The 9,081-nt window shown below is 35.5% G+C and overlaps 1 long non-coding RNA gene across 1 annotated transcript; it reads right to left on the reverse strand.

Annotated features, from left to right (window-relative positions):
- Positions 1-4,096: 4,096 nt before the first annotated feature.
- Positions 4,097-4,706, reverse strand: LOC116562359. The gene is made up of 2 exons (XR_004273891.1): positions 4,604-4,706; positions 4,097-4,245 (listed from the first exon to the last, which is right to left on the reverse strand). It is a non-coding gene; the product is annotated as an uncharacterized LOC116562359 (long non-coding RNA).
- Positions 4,707-9,081: the final 4,375 nt, after the last annotated feature.

Here is a 9,081-nt window from a genome sequence, read left to right on the forward strand (position 1 = left end):
TAAGAAGTTAAGACGGTTAAAAGCAAAGAGTACACATTTAAGTAAAGAGGGTGGAAAAGAAGCAAAGGGCAAACTCTATGAAGTAATGAGGAAGCAAAACATAAGGAGGTAAGCACAAATCACTGAACTGGAGAAGAAAAAAACATCAGGAAGATTAACAAAACAAAACTATGTCTCCTTCAAAAGATTACTACAATAGACCTGTGGCAATAATAATCAAGAACAAAAAGAGTGAATATTCAAATAAAATATACAAGAAAGGAGCATAACTATAACATGACTAAAATTTTTCATAATGAGATTATATTCAATTATATGCTAATAAATATGAAAACTTAGATGAAATGGAAAAATTCCTAGACAAATATAAAACACTAACATTAGTGCAAGAAAAGATACTTATACAGAAATAGAATGCTCAATTAAGTAACAACAACAACAAAAAAATCAACCTAGTATTTAAAGCCCTCCCCTCTCCCAAACACCACAGGATTCACATAGGTATTTTTCAAATTTTTTTTAGAATATTGATATACTTACTACAAGATCTATGTCAAATATAAAGTTTCCATGAATAATGTATTTAATCTTGCTCTACGGTGGTAATAATAAAAGTATGGCATTGATACTTATGCCCTACTTATGTAGTGATGGCATAAGTATCAATGGAGTAAATAATTGAGCTCAAAGATAAACCCACGTAGATATATGTAATTGATGATGATTATATAAACAAGGGAAAAGGATGACCTCACTTCCAGGGAGGGCATTAATCTATTCACCTCGCAAACACCTTCCATTAGGCCCCACCTCCAACATTAGGGATCAAATTTTAACATGAGGTTTGGGGGTACAAACACCCAAACTATAGCACCATGTTTTTTAATGTTACTAGAAAGACTGAATTATTGCCAAATTGTTTACAAATGTAAAATAATCACATTGAAAAATAAACATAATTTTTAAAGAAATTTAATTAACTTATTCCAAAATATAAAATATTCAAAAAGAACACATGTAACTTAACAAGACAAATATAAGAACACTAGTGGAAAAATGGGCTAAATTCATGAATGGACCATTTCAGAAGAAATCCCAAATGTTCTAAGCATATAAACTGAGCCTCAAACTCACAACTTATCACATAAATGCAAAGTAAAACATAATGCAATATGTTACCATTTATTGGACTAGTGACACAAAGTTAAAAGTTTGATTATGTCAAGTGCTGCTGTGAATGTGTATGTGTGGGAACCATCATCCACTGTTGAAGAGATGCAGACTGGTGTAACCATTGTGAGAGCAATAGGCGGTGTTCAGTCAAATGCAAAATATGCAATCCCATGGCCCATCAAATCCTGCTTCATATTCCTACAGAAATACTCAAATAGGTCTATAGGGGTCTGGCATAAGGATAATCATTTTGTAGCACTCTTTATGAAGGCAAATGGTAGGAAGCAATATATGTGTTCCTCACTAGGGGAGACATGCCACTGAATTTTTCATGCAAGTTAAAAGCAGCAACTAAAGGTATACACAAGAAGAATCTTATGTTACTGAGCCAAAAACTAACAAAATTAGATACAACTTAATACCATTTAAGTAAATTTAAAAAGAAACACATATAGGCAAAACAACAATATATAGTTTACCAGGACACATATAAATGTATATACTGTATATTAAACATATTAAAATTGTTGCCTAAATGTACCTACCTATATATGTCAATATGTATATCTATACTCTCATCTATATACTAAAAAGGCCTACAGGTGGCAATGAGCCAATAGCAATGAGCATACCAAATGTACAAATAGTTTCTAAAAGGAATCAAGGTCTTTGGGTAAATGGCTGATTCCAGGGCTGGGGAAATGCTCAAAATGTGACAGGGACAGGGCAAGTCAAGCGGACACAGGATCTAGATTTTAAGGAGTCCCACTGGCCAAATATGGGACCATTTAAACATCAAAATAAATAATGATAGAAATGGATTGTAATTCATTGAAATAAAACAAGAATTTATAAGTTAACGGTAATAATAAATAAATAGGAGTAGGAATAGCTCTTCCTTATAATAGAATGATACTTATTAAAAGGAAAAGAAATAGTTTTTAAAAAATCACCATTTTGTAACCATCATAGTTATAACTGATTCACATAAAAATCAATGGATGCTAAAACTAGTGCATGAAAGTTTTATGTGCAACAGGATTCTGAACATTGCAGATAGTTTTAACATAGACTGAAAGTATCTCCCCCAAATTGGATATTAATTATAAACTGAATAATATTAACTTGTTAGTGAATAAATCTGGCATTATCTCTCAACCACAATAGAGATATTAATCATAAAACAGTATAATATTTACTAGGGGAGTTACTTGATCTGAAAGTGGTATTCTATCCTTTCAAAGGCCAAGAAATTTTTTTCTGCCATCTTATATAAAAGATTTAATATTCTAAGAGCTTGAATTTAGGTTGTCTCTGAAGAGTCTGATGAATAATCTTGACAATAAGAAAGTCAATGCTGAGATTTTAGAGTGAATAGACATTTTTAATCTCATAATCTACTTTTTGTTAACTAAATCACCCCTCTCACATTTCTTAGACATCTAAAAGTAGCTGTTAGACCTATTAAGTTCTCCTGATGAAAACTGAAATGTTTAGAGACTCCATCTTTGCATCATCTTCCTATATCCCACTTTTAAACATTTTTTTCCACTGAAAATTATTCTTCAAATGAACTTATAGATATCACACATGCCCAGTAAACTTCAAATCTGCAAGTGATGAATAGATAAACTGCACAGGAAACACTTTTGACAAACATACCAGCGTTTCCTTTTGTAGAATCTTTGGGCCATATTAAGGGTATTGCTAAGCTGGCATCTCACAAAGTGTATAGAATAAACCACCCATTTGGGAAGACATTAAAAGGGAATACTAACAACAGCCAACTTGTTTTATTTAATTTGTGTACAATTAATTCCAAATATAAAAAAATTTGGTGAATATATTTGTAATCTTAGGATAGTAAAGAACTTTGAGTATAACACAAATAGCATTAGTCATTAAAGTACTAATTATATTTGAACACATGAAGCTTATTGTAAAGCTCTATGTGAGGTTGCTATATTTTACCTTAAACATCAAATGTAAAAACTTATTAGAGATTTGCCACATAAAACTGTCATGTGACCAATTTATTTGAACAACAAAATTTCTTGAATCTAAACGATAAGGTAAATATGACTTAGTTCACTTAAGATTTAACTTTTTAGGAAGAATTTTAGAATCGGTGTCCAGAAAACTATTTTCCTATGAATAATTCTGAGACTGAATTTCACAAATCTGAATTCCCCAATCCCCAATATATATTATGACATCACTTTTCATTGTTGGCTCCAGCACAGATTTCTGATGTCATTGAGATCAGCGCAAAGGATTTAAAGGCAAATAGTAAGAAACAGTCCGGGCGCGGTGGCTCACGCCTGTAATCCCAGCACTTTGGGAGGCCGAGGCGGGTGGATCACGAGGTCAAGAGATCGAGACCATCCTGGTCAACATCGTGAAACCCCGTCTCTACTAAAAATACAAAAAATTAGCTGGGCATGGTGGCGCGTGCCTGTAATCCCAGCTACTCAGGAGTTTGAGGCAGGAGAATTGCCTGAACCCAGGAGGCGGAGGTTGCGGTGAGCCGAGATCACGCCATTGCACTCCAGCCTGGGTAACAAGAGCGAAACTCCGACTCAAAAAAAAAAAAAGAATAGTAAGAAACAACATAAATTTATACACTATTTTTTTTTTGGTTCAAATTTGCTATGATTGCGTTACAAACTACAATGTGTTGTCCCTTTAAAATTCTCATGTAAATGTGTTATTTGGAACCTCGTACTTCATTTTTCTCTAGAATGAAGTGTCTATGTGTTGGTAATAAAAATTGTTTAGGACTTTCCAAGAAGTTAAATGAATCAAGATTTAAATACAATCCTTTATTACTGAACCTGATCATCATGTGTGACAGCAAATTGAACTTAAATTTACTTCAAATTCATGTTCCATTTGTACACACACATTGTTCTTGCTCATTTTGATTTCCTAATTCTCAAGTCCTTCCACCACCTGCATGCTCTTCATGAGTCACAGATATCTTTTCTTCCCCTCAAATAGGATCAAGTGACCAAACCTGAGGCAGGGGCTCCGTCCAATGTGATGATGGCTTTGGGTTTGGGGGCACAAGCTCTGTAGGGTGAGGGATAGACACAGGGTCTCTTAGCTCCTTTCCTTTTGCTGAGGGCTCCTCTGCTGCCTGTCCAACACTACCACCGTCTTTCTCTAAGTAGGATTCTCTCCTCTCTTGGATCGCTGTTGATAGAATCTCATACACAGGCTTTCTGATAGTTTCCTAAGGGCTTTGACTGCTAATTACTAAGGGTCACAAACAAGCTTTGAGTACCAAGTGTCTCTCTTCTGATCTGATCTTATATTTTCCACTTAGGTTCAAAAACAATGTTACCTAAAGATGCTTATGGTCTCATGGAAAGCTCTTATTGCCATTGATGCTCCCTGTATTTTCTACCTGTTAGATCAGTCAACTCACCCATCGTTGTCATTGTTGTCAGAACATACAGTAGAAGCTGTTGATGAATCCATAATTCTACCAAAGAGTAAAAAAACACATACAAAAAATAAAGTCAGATATTTTGGAAGAAGAGCCTGGGGTCAGTTCAGCCGAAAGAATGACACAAGTCTCAGGTCTTGTGTCATTGGTACAAGTTTCTCTAAGAAAGAGAAATTTATTCAAGATCCTGTTAGCAGTTTCCTCTCCTGCTGCCTTTCGAGATTATGGCTTTTCCGTTTTTTTATTTTTTCATTTCGGAAAACGAAGTCTGTTAAATCAAATCTTTACCCAATTCCTGGCAAGTAACAAGGTTACTGCTATTTGGCCCTACACCCACTAGGTGTCCTCCAGTACTATGAAGATAAGGGGACTCCGTGAGGCCCCTGGGAGGGGAAACGAATGTCAATGAGTGATCTCCGCAGCTGGGTATAAGCAAGCTTTCCTGTCTGTGGGCCCCAGAGACTTGCATCTAGTTCCCCCACCAAAATTTTACATGATTCTAATTCTCCTGATGAGGATAAGAGGGCATTATTAGCCAACAGAGAGGGCAGAGGCTGGGATGGGACTCCCTTGCTCTGAGACCCTCACCTCTAGGTCTTTACCTTACCTCGTATTGAGAACAATTGAGTATTGGGATAAGAACTCTGTGTCCATGGCATCCCGAAACAGAATCCTGGTGCTCTTGAGATTCTCGCAGAGTGGGAAATAAAACAAGCTGGGTTGAAGACTGCAGAGACTTAAAAACAGATGCTGTTCTGTCACACATACAGATACTCATTAACGATGAGGGAGAAGGGCATGGGGTAGAGGAGAATGTACCAAAACCAAAGACCCCAGGGTAATAACCTCAGAGCAGAGATGATCTCTCCAGTTATTTATTTCTTTTTATGTAATGGAGGGGTTTCTTCTTATTTACCCTGATGAAGAAGGTTACATCAAGGGTTCAGCTTCCTTTGTGGATTAGAGGATAACCAGAGGGCTCAGTGTTTTCTAAACAATATTAAACTTGACTAGAATAGGCAAGGTTGATAGGACTGTGAGAAAACGAATATTTGTACATTTAAAATACACTAATATTCTAGCTAAGAGAGAGAATTTTGAGTGTTTTTAAAGCAAAGAAATGGTAAATGTTTAAGGCAATGGATATGCTAATTACCATAATTTGATCATGATACAATGTATAAATGTACTGAAACATCACATTGTACCTCATAAATATGTTAAATTTATTGTGTCAACTAAAATTTTGATTATAAGAAAAAATAAACTTCAATTGTAAGAAAACAACCCAACTTTTAAAAAATGTGCAAAATATATGAACAGATACTTAACAAAGATTTGCAACTGGCAAATAAGCAAATGAAAGATGGTCATCATCACTAGCTATTAGAGGAATGTAGATTAAAACTACAATAAGAAACCACTAGATATCTATTAGAATATCTAAAATTAGAAAGCTGGAGCCTTGACAGAGATGGAGAGAAACGGAAACTCTCATACAATGCCAGGAATGTAAAATGCTAGATCCACTTTGGAAAAGCGTTTGGCAGTATCTTAAGAAGTTAATTAGGTCTTTTTGTTCCCAGCTCAACATGTAGAGAACTTGGAAGTCATCACTCCCATCTTCACAACAGGGAAAAAAGATAATCAAACTGAAAATCAACAACTTTTCTTAGATCTGTCAGAGAATAGAGGTCACAGGGCAAACTATTTGCTCAAAAACTAGGGAGATGGGTGACTACAGAAAATCACAGTTTACCTGACAGAAGCCACTAGAGCCAGTAATTGGTAGGAACACTTAAATGGCAATCAATAAATTACTGGTGGCTGAGTGTGGACTAGCTTGAGAGTTAAAAATTTGCTGGAGTCCTGTTTTGGGGACCCCTTAAACTTTCATGAATTTTACTTCCAGGAACCTACCAGGTTCTCATGATGAAGGCTGAAGAAAATATCCTCAGGCAAGGAAAAGGGAAAAGCAATCATTTCAAAATATGCCCTAACTGGGGGACAGAGAGAGTGAGTGGGTATAGCAACCATTTTGAAGTATGCCCAGGGCATTCTGTTCTCTGTGTAAAAGGCCTGCCCTAAAGAGAGACTGCTTTATCAGGGTCTTGTCTGACATAGGGGAAAAGCAATAAGACAACTCTAAACCCCTCTAGTTTTCCTGCCGCACAAAAAAAGGAAGGGAAAAAAAGAAATAATTACTAATTCAATAGCATAAAAATGTATATCTATGTTTTTGTTTAAGAGTATGGTGTGGGATCTTCACTTAGATATTTCTTCTATTTGAGGTTAATTTTGCTGTATGATGTGAGGAAGAGATCCAACTTCATTCATTTGTATGTGGATATCTAGTTGTACCAGCACCACTTGCTGAAGAGACTGTAGGTAACTTAGTAAAGATTACGAAAAACCATCAGCAAACATTAAACTTAGTGGTGAAAGTCTTAAAGCTTTTCTCCTAAGATGAGGAGAAAGACAAGAATGCCTGCTCTTGCTTTTACTATTCAACATTGTACTGGAGGTTCTAGTCAGGATAATCGAACCAAAAACAAAACAAGGCAAAACAAAGAAAAGAAATAAAAAGCATCTAGATTGGAATGGAAAAAGCGGAACTATATTTTTTGGAGATAATCTTGTATGTAAAAAGTCTAAGGAATCCACAACAACAAACCTGCTGGAGTTAACAATTTAGTTCATGAAAGACACAAGATCAATGTGCAAAAATTGGTTATATTTAGAAATACTAGCAATTAGTAGCCTGAAATGAAATTAAGAAACTAGTTTTATTTATAACAGCACTGAAAAACTAAGTAAGAATAAAACAAAAGAAATGTAAGACTGCAAAATATTATGGAAAGTGATTAAGTAAGACCTAAATAAATGGATACACATCAGGTACTCATTGAATGAAAAAAAACTGTTGAGATGACAGTACTCCACAAATTGATCTACATAGTCAGCTGAATTCCTATCAAAATCCTAGCTTTTCTTTTTGCAGAAATTGACTTGCTGATCCTAAAATTTGTTTGAAAATGCAAGAGACTCTGAATAACCAAAACAATCTTGAAGAACAATGAAGTTGCAGAGTCCACACTTTATTATTTCAAAACTTACGATAAAGCTATAGTGGTTAAAATAGTGTAGTACTAGAATAAGGATAGACATGTAGATCAATGGAATAGAATTGAGAGTCCAGAAGTAAATCCATACATTTAAAGTCAGTTGATTTTCCACAAGGGTACCAAGACCATCCACACACACACACACACACACACACGCACACACACACACACACACAATCTAGAGGAGAAACTAATGTCAAAACTAAAGTCATCAGTCAACATAGAAGCCAGAGATGCCCTGGAAGTAGGCCAAAACCAAAAACCTAGAGCTTTGTTAGTTAACATTTTGCCTCCCTTAGGTAGTAAATCAAAATTGGGGCAATCAATAGTAAAATTAAAACACTTTTGTTTTAAAAAGCTGGGAATGAGATGTCAGTAGGGGACTTTGAAATGCTCTGACACATCCTGACTGAGAATCTAGAATTTTTTCTGATTGACTAATAGGACTTGAACTGACAAAGTAGGGAACTGAATCTGAGAACGCCACATAAATCCAGGCACCAAAATCGGCTATATATTTAGTAGAAAAGACAAAGTTTGAAGGATATGACAAGTGAACCAATAAACAAATCCGTCTCTGCAGGCAGTAGTTTAAAACATTAATAATTTTATTAGGCTTCCCTAATGTTTTCTAATCAGCTTTACTCTTATGCTGGTGAATTTATACCATACTTAACAGTCCAAGAAACCTCAAACTAATAAATCAAACTAGAATGGTTCCTGATTGGTACTACTTCCAGAGCCAAGCAGAAACCAAGCAAATCATCTCAATTTTGGTCTCTCAGGATATCCAAAGTTAAAGTTTAGACAAATGTGAGCTATATATAAAATTTAACAAAGAGTTGAGGGGTCAAACTGCTATAAGCAGGAGTCAACAGAAACCATAAAAAGAAGATCAAGACATAGAAAAATACAAATATTAAAATTATAACAAACTTTATACTCAGGAAGTAGGTTTAAAAGTACATTTAAAGTGAAAAGATAGAGATCAACACTATGGAGAGCATTAAAAGGGGCCATTGGTCCACTCTGGGACTTCAGAGTAGGAAGTCTCATGATAATTTTGTCTTAGGTAGTCTGCCTTTCAGTGGTAAGGAGAGAGGGGCAACACTGAAGTGTCAAGGATCACTTTAGAGGCTACTACAAAGCTTAGGTGAGAGATACTGATGGCCTGAAAACCAGGATGGTAGTAAGAATTGAGAGGAGAGACAGATTTGAGAAAGAGCAGAAAAAATTAGCACAACTTGTAATTGACTAGCTATGTGGAGGACAGCCAAAGCAATCCTATGAAAAAGATGAAGCTGGCCGGGCGCGGTGGCTCAAGCCTGTAAT

This window comes from Sapajus apella, unplaced genomic scaffold (assembly GCF_009761245.1).
Source record: "Sapajus apella isolate SASKATOON/1434 unplaced genomic scaffold, GSC_monkey_1.0 scaffold32, whole genome shotgun sequence".
Taxonomy (NCBI): Eukaryota; Metazoa; Chordata; class Mammalia; order Primates; family Cebidae; genus Sapajus; species Sapajus apella.